Source organism: Chlorocebus sabaeus, chromosome 22 (assembly GCF_047675955.1).
Source record: "Chlorocebus sabaeus isolate Y175 chromosome 22, mChlSab1.0.hap1, whole genome shotgun sequence".
NCBI lineage: Eukaryota > Metazoa > Chordata > Mammalia > Primates > Cercopithecidae > Chlorocebus > Chlorocebus sabaeus.
Window position 1 is genome coordinate 26,522,327 of NC_132925.1, and position 23,663 is coordinate 26,545,989.

At 35.7% G+C, this 23,663-nt stretch overlaps 1 long non-coding RNA gene across 1 annotated transcript in view; it reads right to left on the reverse strand.

Moving 5' to 3' along the window:
- Nucleotides 1-3,233: 3,233 nt before the first annotated feature.
- Nucleotides 3,234-23,663, reverse strand: part of LOC103228394 (uncharacterized) — a 34,932-nt gene continuing 14,502 nt past the window's right edge. The window contains exon 4 of the long non-coding RNA XR_005241827.2: nt 3,234-5,566. This is a non-coding gene — a long non-coding RNA (uncharacterized lncRNA). The remainder of the gene's footprint in view (nt 5,567-23,663) is intronic.

Below are 23,663 nucleotides of genomic sequence, written 5' to 3' on the forward strand. Positions count from 1 at the left end.
ATTCTTAAATCTTTCCAGCTTTATATTCTAATGCCCCAGCATTTTTCTAATCTCAATGCTAATGTGAGAGGCAAGTTAGCCAAGTGGTACATTATAAAGATGGCATCAAATACTCCTATATTCACAGAATTGGACTTTCCCATATTCACGAGGAATACAGGCCAGAGTTCAAGCTGGCTCCTGTTTCTCAGTCCTGAATAAGAACCACCTTGTACCATGATGACTGCTATTGCTTCCTGAGGACGGCTTTGAGCTGAAGGTTTTTTGAAGCATAAGAATTATCATGCTTTGAAACTATGTTTTAAGAGGAAAATCTTTGGAATTTTATTAGTTTTAAAACTTGACATGGTTATTTATAGCTATGTGACTCTGGGCCAGTAACACAACCTCTCAGAGTTCCTTTCCTCATTGGTAAAATGGATGGCTAATCATTTTGGAGAGGGCAAAGACAATGTTGTAGTGAGGAAGACATAATCCAGACTGAGTTAGATTGAAAAGCAAATGAAATATTAGGAAGTAGATGGAGGAAGTACAGGTCACTATTTTAATCAATTAATTGAAGAAAAGTATCAAAATGGAAAAAATAGAAGAAAGCATGAAACTGAATATGTTGGGAGTATTTTGCATGTGTAGTAGTGGTTTTCTTTCTCTCGCATGGCCAAGACTCTGAGTATATGTATAATTTGCACACACGTAGCATTGTCCCCACTTTTTGGCAGTTTTGCTTTCCATGGTTTCAGTTACCTCACAGTCAACCTCAGTCTGAAAATATTAAATGCAAAATTCCAGAAGTAAAGATTTGTAAGTTTTAAAGTATGTGTGGTTTTTGAGTAGCATGATGAAATCCCTTGCCATCCCGTTCTGCTCCCTTGGGGCATGAATACTTCCTTTGCCAGTGTACTCATGCTGTACACACTCCTGTCCATTAGTCACTTAAGAGTTGTCTAGGGAATCAGATCAACTGTCAGACTATTGCAGTGCTTGTGTTCCAGAAACCCTTATTTTATTTAATAATGGCCCAAAGTACAATAGTATTCATGCTGATTATTTGGATATGCTCAAATGTAGCCATAAAGTGATTCCTTTAAGTGAAAAGGTAAAAGTTCTTGACTAAATAACGAAAGGAAAAAAAGTTTGCTGAACTTGCTAAGATCTATGGTAAGAACAAATCTCATATTCTTGAAATTGTCAAGAATGAAAAAGAAATTCATTTGAACTGTAAAAGTTACAGGCACAGTGAGTGATAAGTGCTTAGTTAAGATGGAAAAGGCCTTGAATTTGGGGATAGAATGCGTGAACAGAAACTTGTTGTAATTTATGCAATCTGGCTCAGTACTATCTGATATTTCAGGCATCCATTGGGGGCCTTGCCGAACATATCCCGTGGATAAGGAGGGAGTACTGCATGCATGAATGTATATATAGTTAGAAGAGAGAAAATAAATAGAAAAGAGAAAGCAGGAAATACAAAAGAGAAAGATTATACCTAGAGGGAAGAACAAATGGAATCAAGATCAATAGTGCACGAATTAGTTCAGGGAAAAGAAATTCCTCTAGTGTAAGTGTAGATAGACAGTCCTGAACTTTGAATGGTTCAATTTATAACTTTTCAATTTTACAATGCTGCAAAAACAGTATGCATTCAGTAAAAGCCATACTTCAAGTATCCATACAACCATTCTGTTTTTCACTTCCAGTACAATATGTAGTAATTTACATGAGGTATTCAACACTTTATTATAAAATAAGCTTTGTGTTATATGGTTTTGCCAAATTGTAGGCTAATATAAGTGTTCTGAGAATGTTTAAGGTAAGCTAGGCAAAACTATGATGTTCAGTAGATTAGGTGTATTAAATGCGTTTTTGACTTACTATGTTTTTAATTTAAAATGGGTTCATTGGAATATAACCTTATCATCAGTTGAGAAACATCTGTATTAGTTTGCAAGGACTACCGTAACAAATACCACAGACTGGGTGGTTTAAACAACAGAAATTTATTCTCTCTCAATTCTGGAAGCTAGGAGTCTGATATCAAGGTGTTGGAAGTGTTGGTTTCTTATGAGATCTCTATCTTTGGCTTGTTGGTGGCTATCTTCTCCTTCTGTCTTCATGTGGTCTTCCCTCTGTGCATGTCTGTGTCCTAATCTCGCTTATGAAGACACTAGTCATATTGAAAGGGGACCCAACCATATGACTTCATATTACTTAATCCTCTTTTGAAAGACCTTATCTCCAAACGAGGTCATATTCAAATGAGGTCATACTGTGGGTTGTGACTTCAACATATGAATTTTGTAGGGACACAATTCAGTCCGTAAAAAAGTGTAAAGGCTGAAAGGATAGTGGGGATGCAGAAAAGTTTATAGTGGAGAAGTAGAAAGGTGAGAAGTTTCTGCTTACTAATCTCCACCTTCTTTGTATTAAGAGCAGCTGTTGTCTGTGGAAGATGAGGTGAATCTGCAGACTGAGGAAACTATAGGAGATTTTGAATTGCCCAGGCCTTTATACCTGCAATCCCTTCTTTCTAGAATGTTCACTCCCAGATGTACAATGGCTTGTTACATCAAATAATTTAAGTTTTTACTTAAATGTTACCTCTTCAGGGAGGCCTTACTATTTTATCTAAAATTATCCCCTCACTCCTCCAAACCTTTAACCTGGAGCAGTTTTAATTTGGCATAGCAATGAATTCCAGAAATGATACAATCTGTTTACTTGGTTAAAAAATACAATATATTGGTATATATTATATTTGGCCTTAATGTTTCTCTTAATGCAAGTTTCATGATGGGAGATCTATGTCTTATTTATTTCTGTATCAAATGGTACCTAGGCTATTTTAGGAATGCAATAATTATTATTATAAGATAATCAACAAATCCATTGAGCTAAAAGATACTGAAGCTCACAATATTATCAAATTGTATGATTGATCGACATCTTTTACCTACATAAGTTTAATTAGAAAAAATCTATAACTTCATCCTAATGAAGTATATTCTTCATGTTTTTCTGTCAATGCTTAGAAACAGCTACAATAATTTTATTGTTTTATTAAGATTCTGACTACATGTGGGAGATTAGATAATTTCGGTATTTTTCATGCCTATTTATTAGCAAAAATAGACATTTATATGTATATAAAAGAAAATTTAAAGGGTGGGGCTTAGCTCTAAAGGAGTATATCTGCAAAGCAAACCATTCTTCCTATATAAACACCCACACACATTCACACACATACACACAATGAAACATTACAAAGAACACAGAAGACAAGCTTTCTTTGTATTGAAATCAAAGTTAACTCTTAATCCAGACCTGTGCATGAACTATAACTTTTCTGAGATAAAAGTTTAAAGTAAATATTTTTAACATTGTAATAAATAGCAGAGCTTGGTGTTGGTTTCTTGAAAATGTAATATTACCTGTACACTTTCCTATATGTTTAAAAAAATTTTTTGAGACAGAGTTTTGCTCTGTTGCCCAGGCCAAAGTGCAATGGCACGATCTCAGCTTACTGCAACCTCCGCCTCCCAGGTTCAAGCGATTCTCCTGCCCCAGCCTCCTGAGTAGCTGGTATTACAGGCGCCCGCCATCACACCCAGCTAATTGTGTGTTTTTTAGTAGAGACGAGGTTTCACCATGCTGGCCAGGCTGGTCTCGAACTCCTGACCTCAGGTAATCTGCCCACCTCAGCCTCCCAAAGTGCTGGGATTACAGGCATGTGCCACCGCGCCCAGGCTAAAATATCTTTTAGGACAAACAATTAAAGTATATGATACTTTTAAGTTCTAGCTTTATGGGATAAAAGAATTGGATTATATGTTAGAGATATGTTAATTTCTCAAGACCAATACTTGAAAAATTCAAAATATCCAGCCCAGATTTGCTTCATTTAACTATAGTTGTGATATCCCAAAGAAAAAAAGAAAGCTCTTAAGAAATATTAAGAACAAGAATGATGACAACTCTGCCCATTGTTTAACATGACAGCCAACTCCTCTCATCCGTTCCAAACACATCTTCCCACACACATGGAGTCTAGTTTCCCCTATAGAGAACCACGTTGCATGGCTAAACCAGTAGCAGGTCAGCTCTGGTAGCATCCAATTCTAGTAAAGAACATGCAATTTTTGAGTCAAGAAATTCAGCTTCCCCTGGCTAGCTATGTGACCTTAGTGACTTTATTTAGTCTCTCTGTGTTTCAATTCTCTCATTAAAAAATGGAAATTATTTAGACAAATATGTTTTTTGCAACCCAGTGAAATGTTTCCATGAGTCAGTATGGATTGAGGCTCAAAGTTTGTAAAGGGCTATTCTATTCTTATGTTTGAACATTTAGTATTTTTACCTTTTTTTGCTATAAAAACATTTGATAAACATGACTATTCATAATGAAACATGTACAATTATAAAGAGTTATGATTACACATAAGTATGGTCTTGGGTTTCCTTATGTATATAAGGATCTTATAACACAGTGGATACCAACAGGGTTAAGTTTCTTGATAAATATTGCCATAATTCTTATAAAAGCATATGTCACATTTTCTAAATAAATTAATCTTTTTTACAATTGCACATATTTATGGGATACAGAGTGATATTTCAATACAAATATAATATGTAATAATCAAATCAGGGTAATTAACATATTTATCTACCCCTCAGACATTTTTTATTTATTTAATGGGAACATTCCAAATTCCTCTCTTTTAGCTATTTGAAATTATACAGTGAATTATTGGTGACTATAGGCATCATACAGAGCTACAGAATTCTAGACTGTAACACTCTGGTCTAGCTATAACTTGTATCTGTTAGTCAACTATCCCTAGTCTCTCTCTGCTCTATCCTTCTTAGCCTCTACAAACCACCATTCTACTCTCCACTTCTATGAGCTCAATTATTTTAGCCCCCACATAGAGTGAGCACATGAAGTAAGAGTCTTTTTGTTCTTGTATTTCCATGTCTCTTGAGTTAAAACATGTAAGTCTTCATCCCTGAGTTTGATGTCTGGATCACCAATAAAATCAATATTTTGTACCTAAAAGATTACAGACCACACATGGGTTTCTGCAAATTACCAAAATAAAAGCCTTCTTGTCGTTCTTCTCTGACAACTAGTCAGTCTCCGCACATCTCTGGGAACTTGGGTTATCACCAGGCACCATCAGTACAGATAGAAAAGTAGCATATATAAATGTTTTACCAACTTGATAATAGAGTTGTTGTCAGGACTTAAGACTGTCACTTAATATGATTACTCCAATCATTTTTCAGTTTTCCATGTATAAAAAATGCCAAAAAAATTCAGAAGTGGATTGCCATAAGCATAGCGTCTTTGTTGAACTTTACTTTTTACAGTAAGAAAGATCACCATAAGTGAAACCCTGTCTGTACTAAAAATACAAAAATTAGCCAGGCACAGTGGCAGGTGCCTGTAATCCCAGCTACTTGGGAGGCTGAAGCAGGAGAATTGTTTGAACCCGGGCAGCGGAGGTTGCCATGAGCCGAGATTGCGTCACTGCACTCCAGCCTGGGCGATAGACTGAGACCTCGCCTGGGAAAAAAAAAAAAAAAGACAGATCACCTTAAGTATCTAGTATGTGATTTGATCTTTGCTAGGACTAAACTTGTGAAAAATTAAGACAATTTTTGCCTGTGTGTTGCTGTATCCCTTAGGTAACACAACAAGAATTCGAAAATTAATGAGAAGTCATCCAGAAACTATTATTCCAAGTTGCATGGGTAGAGAGAATAGGAAAAATGGAAAGAAAAAATGCCTTTTTTTGGTTAGTTGCTTTTGTTTTGTTTTATGCCTGTTAAGATTGGGCATCATTTGAAAAACCAAGTTCAAAAAGGAGAACAATGCATTATGCACCACTTCTCTGAGTCCGGCCCCTTTTTACACAATTCCTCATTTTATTCTAGTAGCAATTCCAGGAAGTTGGTATTATCATGCCTTCCTTATAGATAAGAAAAACTGAGACATAAACATATTAATTTACTTTCCTGTGACCATACAGCTAACCAATGGTTATATAACATTCAAATCCTGTTGTGCTGAACTGCAAAATCCACATTCTGTTCATTAAATAAGTGAGCAAACTGATTTAAGATAATCCAAAATGCAGTACATACTATTGTTTCTCTTACACAAGTTTCAGTGATATGACCAAGAATGAGGCTGAAATAAATGTTATCTCCAAATTCCATTTGAATGTTTCCATTTTGACTCCTGAGTGGAAAACACTACTCATCCTATTGTATAATTCCACAGTCTAGATAATTCAGGGTTCTATTAAATGCTCTATTAAATAGCAAATCTTTTCTTACATAAAGTTTACTTTCTCTTTCACTCAATGGTACTTGGTGATAAAATTTATATTCAATTCATGTATCTTCAGTGCCTAGTCAATTATGATGGTGCTGTCCGAGCATCTCTATTTTTATAATAATTTCCCAAATGCAGCATTTAGCAGTATAGTGGGTTAAATAGTGATTCCAATAGTATATGTTGAGGTTCTAATCCTGGTAACTACAAATATGACTTTATTTAGAAATAGCATCTTTGCAGATATAATTAAGTTTAGGATATCACAGTAAGATCATATTCAATTTGGAGTGAGCCCTAAATCCAATGACTCGTCCTTATGAAAGAAAGAAGAGGGAGACTGGTCACAGAGAAAGGATGATGTGAATGAAGATGGAGACAAATATTAGAGGGATGCATCTGCATGCAAAGGAATGTCAAGGATTTTCAGCAACCACAGAAGCTAGGAGATAGGCATGAAATGGACTTTCTTGGGGCCTCCAGAAAAATATCAACATTGGTGACAACTTGCTTTTAGACTTCTGGCCTCCTGGACTATGAGAAAATAAAATTCTGTTGTTTTAAACTACCAACTTTGTGGTAATTTGTTGTGGCTTCTGCAGGAAACAAACACAGGCAGATTTAAATTACTTTTTAAGGCAGAAAAATATATTTATCTTAGTTACCTGCCTCAATTCATTCAAGAATGCATCTGAAATGATTTCTTTATATGAATTGGGAGTTTAAATTAGTAAAAGTTTCACAAGTGACTTTCTTGTTGAGAAAAGTAAATCTCAGACAAACAGAACAAATCTTATGATGTAATTACAGGATCTTATGGACCTGCAACTACGATTTTCAATAACAAAATCAGGGCAAATGCAGGCCTCAGTGATAAATTCATAATAAACCTAGTATCTCTTCATAAATTTTAAAGAAAATTACAAACATTAGAAACAATAATATTAGGACATTTATTATGTTCGTAGTTCTTTGCATTTATTATCTAATTAATCCTTGCAAAAACCTTGTAAGACCGCGCTCTTATTTTCCCTGATGTTTCCATGAAGACACTAAAGTGAGGTTAAGAAATTCAAGCTATACAGCTAAAAAGTAATGAATCTCAAGTGCAAACCTAGGTATTTTTTTCTTAACCTCAATTATTTTATCCACTTTATGTCATCTGAGCCACCTCATTTCTAAGAATGTGGAAAGTGCAAACACCAATTACCCAAGAAAATATTCTAAAAACAACGATTCAAAGATGGAACTGAATAAATAAAAGAATGCCAAAGACATAAAATGCCGTATGCATTTACGCTTATATGAACTGAAACAGGGACCCAATGCATCTGGCTAGCAGACTGAAACTAAATGTATGACTTAAAACATTTCATAAATGTTTCATGTGGCTTTTTGATGCCATGTAAAATTTTCTTCCTACTGTGTAAAATGCTGGGAGTCTATGCCAACACAGTCTGAAAATAGAGTCATTGGAGGCTTTACAGCAAACCCCTCCAGTGGTGGTGACTAGCACTTAGCCTGCCTCTAAATGCATCCTTTATGTGTGATCACTAAAGATGAGAAAGATAATGGAAGAAGCAGTTATCAGACCAAATGCTAATCTGAAACTAGTTAAGAATAAAGAAGTTATCTTTAGTTATCTACGTTAACCAGTGTTCCCTAATTTAGCTTAGGTAGTGTTTTACAAAATGCTCTGGGAGAAAGGGAGAGATAATGGCAAAGTTATAAAACTCTAAATTGTTGTAAGATTGTTTTAAATTGAAAAACATATGAATTTTGTGGCCCAATCTTCCACCTTGTTGACTCCTTCATTTATCTCTTAACCATTAAGCACGGAAACTTGAACCCATGGAACAGCTGTGAATGGCTAAGTAATTTGAATGTGTTATGTGTAGAATTTAGTAACTTTTTTCTATTATCTTTTTTTTCTATAATCTCCCATACTTTTTTCTTTTTTTTTTTTTTTTTTTTTTGAGACGGAGTCTCGCTCTGTCTCCCAGGCTGGAGTGCAGCTGCGCGATCTGGGCTCACTGCAAGCTCCGCCTCCCGGGTTCACACCATTCTCCTGCCTCAGCCTCCCTCAAGTAGCTGGGACTACAGGCACCCACCACCATGCCCAGCTAATTTTTTCTATTTTTAGTAGAGACGGGGTTTCACCGTGTTAGCCAGGATGGTCTCGATCTCCTGACCTCGTGATCCACGCACCTCAGCCTCCCAAAGTGCTGGGATTACAGTCATGAGCCACCACACCCAGCCAATCTTCCATACTTTCATAAAGCTAAATTTTCTAGAATTCAGATCTGAAGACACCACTTCTTTTAAATCATTCTTTTTTTTTGTATTTATACATGAGATCATGTTCAGTCTCTTTAGAGGAATGGTAAATCATGTAAGATCTGAAATTAGAGACAGTATGTTTGAATCACAACTCCACACTTACCAATTGGCTTTGTGCAAATCAACCTGTTTAAGCCTCAGTACCTATATCTGAAAAATGGGGTCCTAATACTACCTACTGCATATGGTTGTGTTTATAGTCAATAGAGTAATAACACGCTCACTTCTTAGTCTAAGTACTTGTGTAGTCAGTACTCAAGTTAGTGGTAGCAGTTTTTCATTATTTGTATTAATATTACACATTATTCACCATCTGACCTCATCACATCTTTACAACTAAACTTTTTTATTATTCATCTTTATCTGCAATTTCAAGACAAGCCATCCAGTTTCACTGTTTTTGGTTTTGTATGCTACCTTCACCTAAAACTCTCTTCCTCACACCTTTCATACCATCACATATGTTTACGCAGTGAACTCCTGACACATCTTTCAAGATCCAATTCAATTATTACCTCCTCTGGGAAAACTTGAGGAAGTAGAGTTCCTGGCTCCTTGAGTTGTGCTAGCACAGCACTTGGAAGTATTTCTCTCCCAGCACGTCTCTTGCAGAATCATAGACATTTTGTGGGAGTCTATCCCTTCCGGTACTGAAGAATCTGTCCCTCTTGCTAAACTAAAGCAAGTAATTAGTCATATTTATCTTTTCCAATACCTGGAACATTTCCTAGAACATTGGATCATAAGTGAACATCCAGTAAATGAAAATACATTCACTAATTTGTGCTATGTCAAAGTCCATTTTGGTACTAGATTTGACTCCAATAACAGTAGAGTAGTTTTTATCAGACTAATTCTCCCAGTAAGAACAACTATAAACATTGAACCAAACATTTTTTTAAAAAATCAACCAAGTGAAGGCACTAGCAAATGCCCAAAGGCAGGCTAGAATCGGAGGCAATTTAATCTAGAAAGAAATTACACTGGGAGAAGATATATGTTTATATGACTTTTTCCCTGGGGCATGTCCGTCTGTGTGGTATGGGGCAATTTAAATGCGAGCAGAAAGCCAAGTCTTACTGACTTGAAATCTTAGAGGACAGCTTTAAGGGCTACTAGTGCAGCTGGAAATTGATGGCAAAAATGCCATACAGGAGGTAAGAACAAAAGGGCAAGCCCTGAAATCTCAAACTTTGGCTAACTTCTAAATTGTATAAGCATAGGATAGACTATTACAACCTAGCAAAAAAGAACATCTGTAATCTGAAAAAGAGGAGCAGATATTTCAGCTGACTTACACAACAAGAGAAAAAGAGCTTGAAATTTGAATACTTTTATGTGTGAGGGGGCTGGTAAGCAGCTTGGGAATTCTTTTAAAGTCCCAGGATAACTTTAAGATGACATCTTTAAGAGAAAAAATGAAGTACAGGAATAAGGATATCCTTAAGGCTAATAGCAAATCCAAAACAGAACATGGTAATAAAACATAAAATCAATCTTCCACATGTTCAGCATGATCTATCTTTAATTTAACTGCCAACCAGAGGAAAATTAACATTCTTTGGAGGAAGATAGTAGAATACACACTGTCTATAAAACATATAATCCGGGGCGGGTGCGGTGGCTCATGCCTGTAATCCCAGCACTTTGGGAGGCCTAGGTGGGCAGATCACAAGGTCAGGAGATCGAGACCATCCTGGCTAACACGGTGAAACCCCGTCTGTACTAAAAATACAAAAAATTAGCCGGGTGTGGTAGCAGGCGCCTGTAGTCCCAGCTACTCAGGAGGCTGAGGCAGGAGAATGGCTAGAACCCGGGAGGCAGAGCTTGCAGTGAGCCGAGATGGCGCCACTGCACACCAGCCTGGGCAACAGAGTGAGACTCTGTCTCGGGAAAAAAAAAAAAAAAAGAATAATAATCAAAACAGACCCCAAAATGAAAGCAAGCTGTAATATATCTATAATATATTTTATTTGTAGGTAAATTTCTATTTTAAGCCAGGGAATAAATATTACCAGAGGTACAAAGAGATACTATAATAATAAAAGGTCAACCTCATCGAGAAGACATAACAATCCTAAACGAACATGCACCTAGTCACAGAGCTTTCAGATACCTATAACAAAAACTGACAGATCTACAGGGAGAAATAAACATACCTATACTAAAAATGAGGTATTTTAACATTCCAAGTAATTGATAAAATAGTATACAAAACTATCAGTAGGAATAAAGAAGATTTGATTAACACTACTGTCTTCATCTGATTGACATTTAGAGACTATTACACCCAACAACACACATTCTTTCCATATGTTGATGGCACATTTGTCAAGATAGTTCATGTGCAGAACTATATGTCTTAATATATTTCAAAATAATAAGCCTTATAGAATATGTTATGTGATGTCAAGAGAATTAACTCGGAAGTCAAGAACTATAAGTTACCTGGGAAACTTCTAAATATTTGCAAATTAATCCACGTACTTTTAAATAGCCAAAAATCAAAGAATAACTCACAACATAAATTAGAAAGTATTTTGAATGAAATGCAATTAAAATGAAACATATTGAACCACATAGAGTGTACCTAAAGCAGTAAAGAGATAGAAAATTATAGTTTTAAGGGTGAAGATTAGAAAAGAGGAAGGTTTAGACCAAAGTACAATATTATAACCAAATTATAAATACCTTATAACAGCTCCTGAAAGAAGCACTAAATATGAAAAGGAAAGACTGTTACCAGGCACTACAAAACCACACTTAAGTACACAGACTAGTGACACTATAAAGCGATAAAAAATCCAGCTGGGCGCGGTGACTCACGCCTTTTAATCCCAGCACTTTGGGAGGCCGAGGGGGGCGGATCATGAGGTCAGGAGATCAAGACCATCCCAGCTAACATGGTGAAACCCTGTCTCTACTAAAAATACAAAAAAAAATAGCTGGGTGTGGTGGCAGGTACCTGTAGTCCCAGCTACTCAGGAGGCTGAGGCAGGAGAATTGCTTGAACCTGGGAGGCAGAGGTTGCAGTGAGCGGAGATCATGCCACTGTGCTCCAGCCTAGGTGACAGAGCGAGACACAGTCTCAAAAACAAAACAAAACAAACAAACAAAAAAATCCCAAGTCAGCTAATAACCAGCCAATGATATGATGACTGGATCAAATCCATACATATGAATACTAACCCCGAATGTAAATGGGCTAAATGCCTCAACTAAAAGGCACAAAGTGGCAAGCTGAATAAAGAAGCAGGACCCAATAGTATGTTGGGTTTGAGCGACCCATCTCATCACATGAAATGATACCCAGGGACTCAAAATGAAGAGATGAAAAAAACTCTACCAAGCAAATGGAAAACAGAAAAAAGCAGGATTGAAATCTTAATTTCAGACAAAACAGACTTTAAATCAACAAAGATCAGAAAAGACAAAGAAGGGTATTATAGAATAGTAATGAGTTCAGTTCAACCAGAAGACCTAACTACGCTAAATATACATGTGCCCAACACAGGAGCACCCCGATTCATAAAGCAAGTTCTTAGTGACTTTCAAAGAGACTTAGACTCCCACAAAATAATCGTGGAAGACTTCAACACCACACTGATAATATTAGACACATCATCGAGGCAGAAAATTAACAAAGATATTCAGAATCAGAACTCAACATTGGATCAAATGTACCTGATAGACATCTACAGAACTCTTTATCCCAATACAAAACAATATACATTCTTCTCAGCACCACATGACATGTACTTTAAAATCAATCATCCAATCGAACAATCCTTAGCAAATGCAAAAGAACCAAAATCGTATGAACCACTCTCTCAAATCATGGCACAATAAAAATAGAATTCAAGACGAAGAAAAACATTCAAAATCATACGATCACATGGAAAGTAAACAACCTGCTCCTGAATGACTTTTGAGTATATAACGAAATTAAGGCAGAAATCAAGGAGTTACTTGAAACTAATGAGAATAAATTATAACATACTAGAATCTCTGGGACACAGCTAAGACAGTTGTATTAGGGTTCTATAAAGGGAACCCTAATAGGATGTGTGTATATATGAAAGGGAGTTTGTTAAGAATTAACTCACACGATCACAAGGTAAATCTCACAATAGGCCATCTGCAAGCTGAGGAGCAAGGAACCCAGTAATGGTTTGGTCCAAGTCCCAAAGCCTCAAAAGTAGGGAAGCCAACAGCGCAGCCTTCAGTCTGTGGCCAAAGGCCCAAGGTCCCCTGGTAAACAACTGGTATAAGTCCAAATGTCCCAAAGCCGAAGAAACTGGAGTCTGATATTCAAGGGCAGGAAATATTCAGCACAGGAGAAAGATGGAAACCAAAAGACTCAGCATGACAGCTTATTCCACCTTCATCCATCTGCTTTTTTAAAGCTACACTGGCAGCAGATTAGATAGTGCACACCCACATTGAGGTTGAGTCTTCTTCTCTCAGTCTACTGAATCATTTTTTTTTTTTTTTTTTTTTTTTGAGTTGGAGTCTCGCTCTGTCGCCCAGGCTGGAGTGCAGTGGCGCCATCTCGGCTCACTGCAAGCTCCACCTCCCGTGTTCCCGTCATTCTCTTGCCTCAGCCTCCAGAGTAGCTGGGACTACAGGTGCAGGCAGTCATGCCCAGGTAATTTTTTGTATTTTCAGTAGAGACAGGGTTTCATCGTGTTAACCAGGATGGTATCAATCTCTCCTCATGATCTGCCAGCCTTGGCCTCCCAAAGTACTGGGATTACAGGCGTGAGCCACCGCGCCCAACCCTTTTTTTTTTTTTTTTTTTTCTCAGATGGAGTCTCCCTCTGTCGCCCAGGCTGGAGTGCTGTGGCACAATCTCAGCTCACTGCAACCTCCGCCTCCCGGGTTCAAGCGATTCTCCTGCCTCAGCCTCCTCAGTAGCTGAGACTACAGGCAAGTGCCACCACGCCCGGCTAATTTTTTGTATTTTTAGTACAGATGGAGTTTTACCTTAGTACAGATGATCTCGATCTCCTGACCTCATGATCCACCCACCATGGCCTCCCAAAGTGCTGGGATTATAGGCATGAGCCACTGTGCCCAGTCTGAATCAAATGTTAATCTCCTCTGGCAACAGCCAACAGCCTCACAGATACACCCAAAAACAATACTTTGTGTCCTTCAATCCAGTCAAGTTGACATTTAACATTAACCATCACAGGAGTATTAAAGCAGAAATGTATATAACTAAACACCCGTATCAAAAAGTTAGAAAGATCTCAAATTAACAATCTAAATTCACAACTAAAAGAACTAGAGAAGCGAAAGCAAACCAAACCCAAAGTTAGTAGAAGACAAGAAATAACCAAAATCAGAGCTGAACTGAAGAAAATTGAGACATGAGAAACCACTCAAAAGATCAACAAAGCCAGGAGCTTGTTTTTTGAAAAAAATTAATAAGATAGACCACTAGCTGTACTAATAAATAAGAAAAAAGATCCAAATAAACACAATTAGAAGTGACAAAGGGGATACTACCGCTGATCCCACAAAAATACAAATAACCATCACAGACTATGAACACCTCTATGCACAGAAACTAGAAATTCTAGAAGAAATGGATAAATTCCTGTACAAATACATCCTCCCAATACTGAACCAGGAGGAAACTGGATCCCTGAACAGACAGTAATGAACTCTAAAATGGAATCAGTAATAAAGAGCCTACTACCAACCAAAAAAAGCCCAGGACCAGACTGATTCACAGCTGAATTCTACCAGGTGTACAAAGAATAACTGGTACCATTTATACTGAAACTACTCAAAAAACCTGAGGAGGAGAGACTCCTCCCCAACTCATTCTATGAGGCCAGCATCATACTAATACTGAAACATGGCAGAGACAAAACAGCAGAAAACTTCAGGCCAATATCTTTGATGAACATTGATGCAAAAATCCTCAACAAAATACTAGCAAACTGAATCCAGCAGCACATCAAAAAGTTAATTAACTATGATCAAGTAGGTTTTATTCCTGGGATGTAAGGTTGGTTCAGCATATGCAAATCAATAAACGTGATTCATCACATAAACAGAACTAAAGACAAAAAACACATAATTATCTCCATAGATACAGAACAGGCTTTTGATAAAATTCAACATCCCTTCATGTTCAAAACTCTAAAAAAAGAAAAACAAAACAAAAAATACCTCGGTATTGTGGGAACATACCTCAAAATAATAAGAGCTGCCTATGACAAACCCACAGCCAACATCATACTGCTAGAGCATTCCCCTTGAAAACTGGAACAAGACAAGGGTGACTTCTCTCACCACTCCTATTCAACATAGTATTAGAAATCCTGGCCAGGGCAATCAGGCAAGAGAAAAATCAAAGGGCATCCAAGTAAGAAGAGAGGAATCAAATTATCCCTGTTTGCAGATAACATAATTCTTCATGTAGAAAACCCTATAGTTTCAGCACAAAAGCTTCTTAAGCTGATAAACAACTTCAGCAAAGTTTCAGAATACAAAATCAATGTACAAAAATCACTATCATACCTATAAACCAACATCAACCAAGTTGAGAGCCAAATCTGGAATGCAATCCCATTCACAATTGCCACAAAAAGAATAAAATACCTAGGAATAAAGTTAACCAGTGAAAGATCTCTACAGTGAGAATTGCAAACATTGCTCAAAGAAATCAGAGATGACACAAACAAATAGAAAAACATGTCAGTTTATGGATGGAAATAACTGATACTGTTACAATGGCCATACAGTGCAAAGCAGTTTACAAATTCAATACTATTCCCATCAAACTACAAATGACATTTTTCACAGAACTAGAGAAAACTATTGTAAAATTCATATGGAAACAAAAAAGAGCCTAAATAGCCGAGGCAATTCTAAGCAAAATAAATAAAGCAAGAGGCATCACACTAACCAATTTCAAACTAACCTGCAGGGTTACAGTAACCAAACAGCATGGTACTGGTACAAAGAAACACATAGACCAATGGAACAGACAGTAAAACCCAGAAATAAGGCCACACACATATAACCATCTGATCTTCAACAAAGCTGACAAAACAAGCAATGGGAAAGGATTCTCTATTCAATAAATGGTGCTGGCATAACCGGCTAGCTATATGCAGAAGATTGAAACTGGACCTCTTTCTTACACTATATACAAAAATCAACTAAAGATGGATTAAAGATTTAAATGTGAAACCCAAAACTTTAAAAACCGTCAAAGGCAACCCACGCTATACAATTCTGGACACAGGAACTGGACACAGGAACTGATGAAGATGCCAAAAGGAATTGCAAGAAAAGCAAAAGCTGACAACTAGGATCTAATTAACCTAAAGAGCTTCTACACAGCAAAAGAAACTACCAAAAGAGTGAACAGAACTGAGAGAATAGCAAAAAATATTTGCAAATATTTGCAAACTATGCATCTGACAAAGGTCTAATATCCAGCACCTATAACAAACTTAAACAAGTTCATAAGAAAAAAAAAAACCTAAACAACGCCATTAAAAAGTGGGCAAAGGACATGAACAGACACTTTTCAAAAGACAACTTATGTGCAGCCAACAAACATACGAAAAAAAGCTCAATATAACTGAGCATTAGAGAAATGCACGTCAAAACTATAATGAGATACCATCTCACACCAGTCAGAGTGGTTATTACTAAAAGTAAAAAAAAAAAAAAAAAAGACAGATGCTGGCAAGGTTGAGGAGAAAAGGAAATACTTATACAATGTGTTGAAAGCGTAAATTAGTTCAACCACTGTGAAAGCAATGTGGTGATTCCTCAAAGAGCTAAAAACAGAACTAGTTTTTGACCCAACAATCCCATCACTGAGTATATATGCAAAGGAATATAAATCATTCTATCATGAAGACACATGTACCCATATGTTCACTGCAGCACTATTCACAGTAGCAAAGACATGGAATCAACCTAAATGCTCATTGATGGAAGACTGGATAAAGAAAATGTGGAACATACACACCATGGAATACTATGCAGCCATAAAAAGGAATAAGATCATGTCTTTTGCAGGAACATGGATACAGCTGGAGGCCATCATCCTAAGCAAATTAATGCAGGAACACAAAACTAAAGAATGCATATTCTCACTTATAAGTGAGAGCTTAACAATGAGAACAGACAGACACAAAGAGGGGAACAATAGACACTGGGGCATACCTGAGGGTAGAAGATGGGAGGAGGGAGAGGAGCAGAAAAAATAACTCTCAGGTACTAGACTTTGTACATGGACAACAAAATGATTTCTAGAACAAACCCACTGAGTTGACCTGTATAACCAACCTGCACATGTACTCTGAACATAAAATAAAGTCAAAATAAAGGAAAAGAAAATGATAATTTCAAAAAAAAAAATTCTTGACCATAGATTTCAAGAGAACACCGAGCACTACCTAGTCATTATTCTACATCTCACCATTAAATTTACTTTCTTACTATTCAAAATAATAATGTAACATTAAACCTCCAAAAAAACTGTTTCTTTCTCAGCCTGTGACCTAAATTTCTGTTTACTGAGAAAAACCAATCAGACCAATTTCACCTCATTTTTCAGGACCATATACACACACATATATATATATATATTTGTATTTTGTATTTACGTACTCTTTTTACTTCTGGTTTAAGAAATGACTGTGTTTAAAATTAACTCCCTATTTGGACACTAGATCTTACATCCTCTAATTTTCTTAAGAACTTTATTCCCTCTATTTTTGGATCATCAATGCAGTTTTTCTTAAGCATATATCCTCCTCTATCACTCCACATGTTTATCTCTCTCTAAGAAGCCCTTTTTGAAAATATTTTCTACATACTACTAGTATATCTCCCATTTACTCTTCAAATTACTACAACTTTGCTTTTCCCCTCACTTATCCACTGATGTTACCCCAATGATCAGTAAATACTTCTTTATTGCCAATCCCATGGAAACTTCTCTGTTCTCATTTTACCTTCTGTTAAAAGCAGCAGAGATGATGAAGTTCTCCCTGCTTAGGATTTTAAAGCTTCTAACATTCCCTGTGGTAATTTGGTCTTTTACTGGATAACCTTCCTCTCCCTTACCCCAAATAATGAAATGCTTTAGGGTTTGGTTTTGATCCTTGTTGTCTTATCTAGCAATATTTTCTTCCTGGGTGGTTATATTTTCATGAATTTAAACAGCACTATATACCGTAATTCTAAAATGTATGCCTCTGTTTTTTTTTTTTTATCCTCAACACCAGATTCATAATACTATCTGCCTACTTGACCTTTCCACTATGATATATAATAGGCATGGTTGGCTCTTGCTTATCTTTAAGATTCATTGTAAATGTTAACTTTTTAGAGAAGTCATTCTATGTAAAATTATTTTTTCTTATCACCCTACTTTATTTATGAAAATGTGTTTATCTCAATTTGAAATAAGTTTATTTATGTGTTCTTTTCTTTATTTGCTTACTGTCCTATCCTCTTGAAAGAATATATTCTTCTTGAGAGCAAATGTTTTTGTCAACCATGTTTGCCACTGAACCTTCAGAATCTATGGGTATTTAACATATGGAAGGAACTCAGAAATACTTGTTCAAGGAACATTTTGGATAGCACATTCATGAGTTAAATTCTAGAATTCATCAATTCATCAATTCTACTGAAAATTCTAGTGATTCAATCAGCTAAAACATCTCTAGTAGATTTTAAATATTATAAAGGTACAACTTGCCCATTTATCAGTATATACCACTGGTTTCAAAGTCCTATCTTTCCACATCTGATGTAGTATCATTAACAATTTGTAGGCATAAGGATAGATGGTTATTACACTGCTTTCTGATATTTATTTGTTTAGGAATCACTGCTTTGATTTATTTGCCAAGATAAGTATATTCTGTAAATTTTAACCTCTATTTTTATAGTGAAAGTAAGTTTTCTGGAAAATTTACTTCTATCTGAATATATATTTTTGTATATATTAAGTTAACAAATGTTGCCAAATGTATTCCCCAAAATATACATTTGCAATATATAGAAACAGGCTTTTTCATTTAAAGTGCCTGGCTTTACAAATAAAAAAACAATACAAGGTCATCAAAGGTCCTAAATAATAATATTCTTTCAAAATTTTAGGTATTATATTTCTCTATTTAATTCTACAAAGTGTATATTCCAGTTAAAATAGTTGACTTTGATATTATTGATGAGTCTAAATCAAATTAAGCAGATTCTAAGCAAATGTGCTAATTACTTAGAAAACAGTAAATCTTCTGTGTTAATCCTAGAGCAGATTTTGTGGTGTTTTAGGTATCATTTTCTTTTGTTTTATTTTACTCACTGACAACTTATTTGGCATCTACAAACTAAACTACCTGGTGAGTAATCACAATCTAAAAGTCAAGGGGTCATTGCTTATTAGAGGAAAATAAAAATATATTTAAATGTATGAGATTCACAATATTGTGAAAATGATCATACTGCCCAAAGAAAATTGCAGATTCAAAGCAATTCCCATCAAAATACCATCATAATTCTTCACAGAACTAGAAAAAACAATCCTAAAATTCTTATGGAACCAAAAAAGAGTCCACATAGCCAAAGCAAGACTAAGCCAAAAGAACAATCTGGAGGTACCACATTACCCTACTTCAAATTATACTACAAGGCTATAGTTACCAAAACAGCATAGTACTGGTATAAAAATAGGCACATAGACTGATGGAGCAGAATAGAGAACCCAGAAGTAAAGCTAAATACTTACAGCCAACCAATCTTTGACAAAGCAAACAAAAACATAAATTGGGGAAAGGGCACTCTGTTCAATAAATGGTGCTGGGAAAACTGGCAAGCCACAGAAGAATGAAACTGGATCTTCATCCCTCACCTTATACAAAAATTAACTCAAGATGGATCCAAGATTTAAATCTAAAACCTGAGATCATAAAAATTCTATAAGATAACATTGGAAAAACTCTTCTAGACATTGGCTTAAGCAAAGTCTTCATAACAAAGACTCCAAAAGCAATTCTAACAAAAACAAAAATAAACAAATGGGGCCTAATTAAACTAAAAAGCTTCTGCACAGCAAAAGAAATAATCAGCAGAGTAAACAACCCATAGAGTGGGAGAAAATATTCAAAACTATGCTTCTGACAAAGGACCAATATCCAGAATCTACAAGGATCTCAAATAAATCAGAAAAAATAATAATAATCCCATCAAAAAGCAGGCAGAGGACATAAATAGACAATTCTCAAAAGATGATATACAAACAGCCAACAAACTTATGAAAAAATGCTCAACATCACTAATATTCAGAGAAATACAAATTAAAACCACAATGTGATACCACTTTAATCCTGCAAGAATGGCAATAATTAAAAATTTTAAAAAAAAATAATAGATGTTGGCATGGATATGGTGAAAAGAGAACACTTTTACTGTTGAAAGAAATGTAAAGTAGTTCAACCACTATAGAAAACAGTGTAGTAGTCTGTTCTCACACTGCTATAAAGATACTGAGACTGTGTAATTTATAAACAAAAGAGGTTTGATTCACTCCCAGTTCTGCATAGCTGCAGAGGCCTCAGGAAGCTTACAATTGTGCCGAAGGTGAAGGCAAAGCAGGCATCGTCTTCATAAGGCAGCAGGAGAGAGAGACTGAGCAAAGAAGAAGTGCTATACTTATAAATCATCAGATCTCATGAGAACTTTCTCACTATCATGAGAACAGCATGGAGGAAACTGCCCCCATAATCTAATCACCTCCTACCAGGTCCCTCCCTGGACACATGGGGATTACAATTCACGATGAGATTTGGGTAGGGACGTAGAACCAATCATATCAAGCAGTATGGAGATTCCTTAAAGAACTAAAAGCAGAACTACCATTTGATCCAGCAATCCCATTGCTAGGTATCTATCCAAAAGAAAATGAGTCATTATATGAAAAGACACATGCACACACCTTTTCATAGAAGCACAATTCACAATTGCAAAAATATTGAACCAATCTACGTGCCCATCAACCAGTAAGTGGATAAACAAAATGTGACACACACACACACACACACATACCATGGAATACTACTCAGCAATAAAAGTAATGAAATAGTGTGTTTTGCAGCAAACCGGATGGAGGTGGAAGCCATCATTCTAAGTGAAGTAACTCAGGAATGGAAAACCAAATATCATATGTTTTCAGTTATAAGTGGGAGATAAGTTATGAGGATGCAAAGGCATAAGAATGATATTATGAACTTTGCAGACTCCAGGGGAAAGGTGTGAGGGGAGTGAGGGATAAAAGAGTACATATTGAGTACAGTGTACACTGCTCAGATGACAGGTGCACCAAAATCTCCAAAATCACTACTAAAGAACTTATCAATATAACCAAAACCACCTGCATCCCCAAAACTATTGAAATTTAAAAAGAATGAATAAAAGTATGAGATTCAGAAACTATCCATTCATTTTCTATTTAATTTTTTAATTTCCAAACATTATTATTTCACAGTCTTTAATAGCCTATATAACAAACTCCATATTTCCAAATTTCTATTAGCCATCAAAATCTGTGATACAATTAAATCATGTAAAAAGTCAAACTTGAAACATTAAAAAAATCACTGAACATATTAGGGAAGTGAGCATTGAGATTTGAAGGAAGTTTGGAGCATAAATAGAATGCAAGGCAGCTTCAAAGTTTTTGCTCATGAGTATACTATAAACAATGAAATATTTATTTATTTAATTAATGTCTTCATTCATATGGATCAAAATGAGCAGAAATTGTAACACTTTGTAGCAAATTCCATTCTATGGAAAGAAGGCATGAGTGTGGCTTCTGTGTAATATAGGATAGTGTTTCTGAAATAGACATATAAAGTAAAATATTGAAGAAATAAAGATTTACCACATAGCTAGCCTTAAATCTGACCTCTGTTCATCTTTCTAGATTTATTTTTACTGTTATAGTCTTTCACTCTCAGTGCCTTGGTCTTATTGACATAATTTTTGTACTTGAGCCACTTTATTCTTCTGTCAGTTTTCTAGCTATTACTTCTACAAACTTTCCTCCTAACCCAACTTTTCCTGGGTTAGTAAGAAGTAAGGGTTAGTTACCCTTACTTCTCAGCTCAAGTGTGATTTCCTTCTCTGTCCCATCCACTGTCCAGTCTGGATCAGGTGTCCCTCGAGATACTTTTATTTCAACCAGGACTTACCTTTTTCATGGCACTAAGAACATTCTTTTAACCTTCTAGTTACTGTTTCTCTGGATCAGAAGGCAGAGAATATTTCAGACATCGTCTTTATTCTGAGCTTCAAACTCTTATGTAGCTGCCTAATACATGATGATAGGTACACAACAAATGATTACTTTATGAATGTATTATGCATAGGTGCCAGCACAAGTGGCAACAAGACAAAAAACAGGATAGCCAATTCATCTAAGAGGAAATAAAATTAGTTAAATATATATTGTTTACTACACAAACTGAAAAAGTGAAAATTAAGACAAATTTGTACTTATTAGTTTATTCAAAGAGAAAATATATTAATAACCTTATTTGATAACAATTACAAGATGAAAATGTTATCATCATGCATTACTAGTAGGAATGTAAATGAAAATAGTTTTTGTAAAAATTATTGTAAAGAATACCAAGAACCCCAAAAACCATAAAAATATTAATGATCATTTGACCCTTTTAGAGAATTTACTGTCCAGAAACAAACCAAAAGATGGAAAACCTTTTATTTCCAGCTTGGGCTCATTCCTGAGCTCCAGACACACCTACCTTGCTGACAATTAGACAGCTCTACTAATACATTTGGCAGGCATTCAAATTCAACATGTTTGAAATTAAACCTATTCCTCTCTGGAAACATGACTCCTGGTTATGTGCCAGAGTACATTCTTTCTTAGTTAACACAACCCCCATTCACTCAATTGTCTACATGAGAAACCTGGGAGCTATCTTCAAATCCCTCTTCTCTACTTCATTGGACTCATCATTTAAATACAAAGTTCCTTTCATTTTACCAATTCCAATTGTTTCTTTCCATCTCCTCTTACATTATCTTTGCCCAAGGGTCTAGCATCCGTCACTTGAATTGGAGGCTTCAATTGCCTCCACTTTTAGCCCATCAGTTCTATATTGTACAAACCAAAAGATACTTCTACAAAACAAATTTATCATGTCATTCTCCTGAATAAGTCTTTCCTGCATTTTCTTATCACTATTTCTTATTGTTTCTTAACTTGGCTTAAAAGACAAAATGTTGTCCACTCTAGGACTCTTCCATACTGTTTATCCTATGTGCTAGGCAAGTTCTCTAATTCTTCTGGACCTTATCACTTGATTTACCCACTATTTGGAAGAGTATACTCATCCTATCTCTCCTTCTTCTGGCTGATTCCTAACCATCTATTAGGTTTCTGCTTAAGTGTTACTTCCCCTGGAAAACCTTAGTAGACAATATTCCTTTGCACAATACATCTTTCCTCTTACATTATTTGTAATACTAAATGTTTTAATTAATAATAAACTAACTTTCTGACCTACCAGACTCTAGGAAAGCTAGCATTATTTCTATCATGCTTGTTAATGTATGCTTAATGCCTAGTACACTAAGAACATGGGAAATAATTGTGGGATGAAAAAACAATGCCGTCACTAAAATATGATATATACATATATAATATATATATCAAGTATAAGATATGTATAAGATTAAGTATAAGATAGGTGCAGCACACCAACATGGCACATGTATACACATGTAACAAACCTGCACATTGTGCACATTCCCCTAAAAAAAAAAAAAACACTCAGGACCTGGTTACTTCAATGCTGAATTTATATCAAACATTAAAACAACTAATGCCAATTCTTCTCAAGCTACTCTGAAAAAAGTGAAGAGGATGGAATTATTCCAAACTTATTCTTTGAGGCTAGCA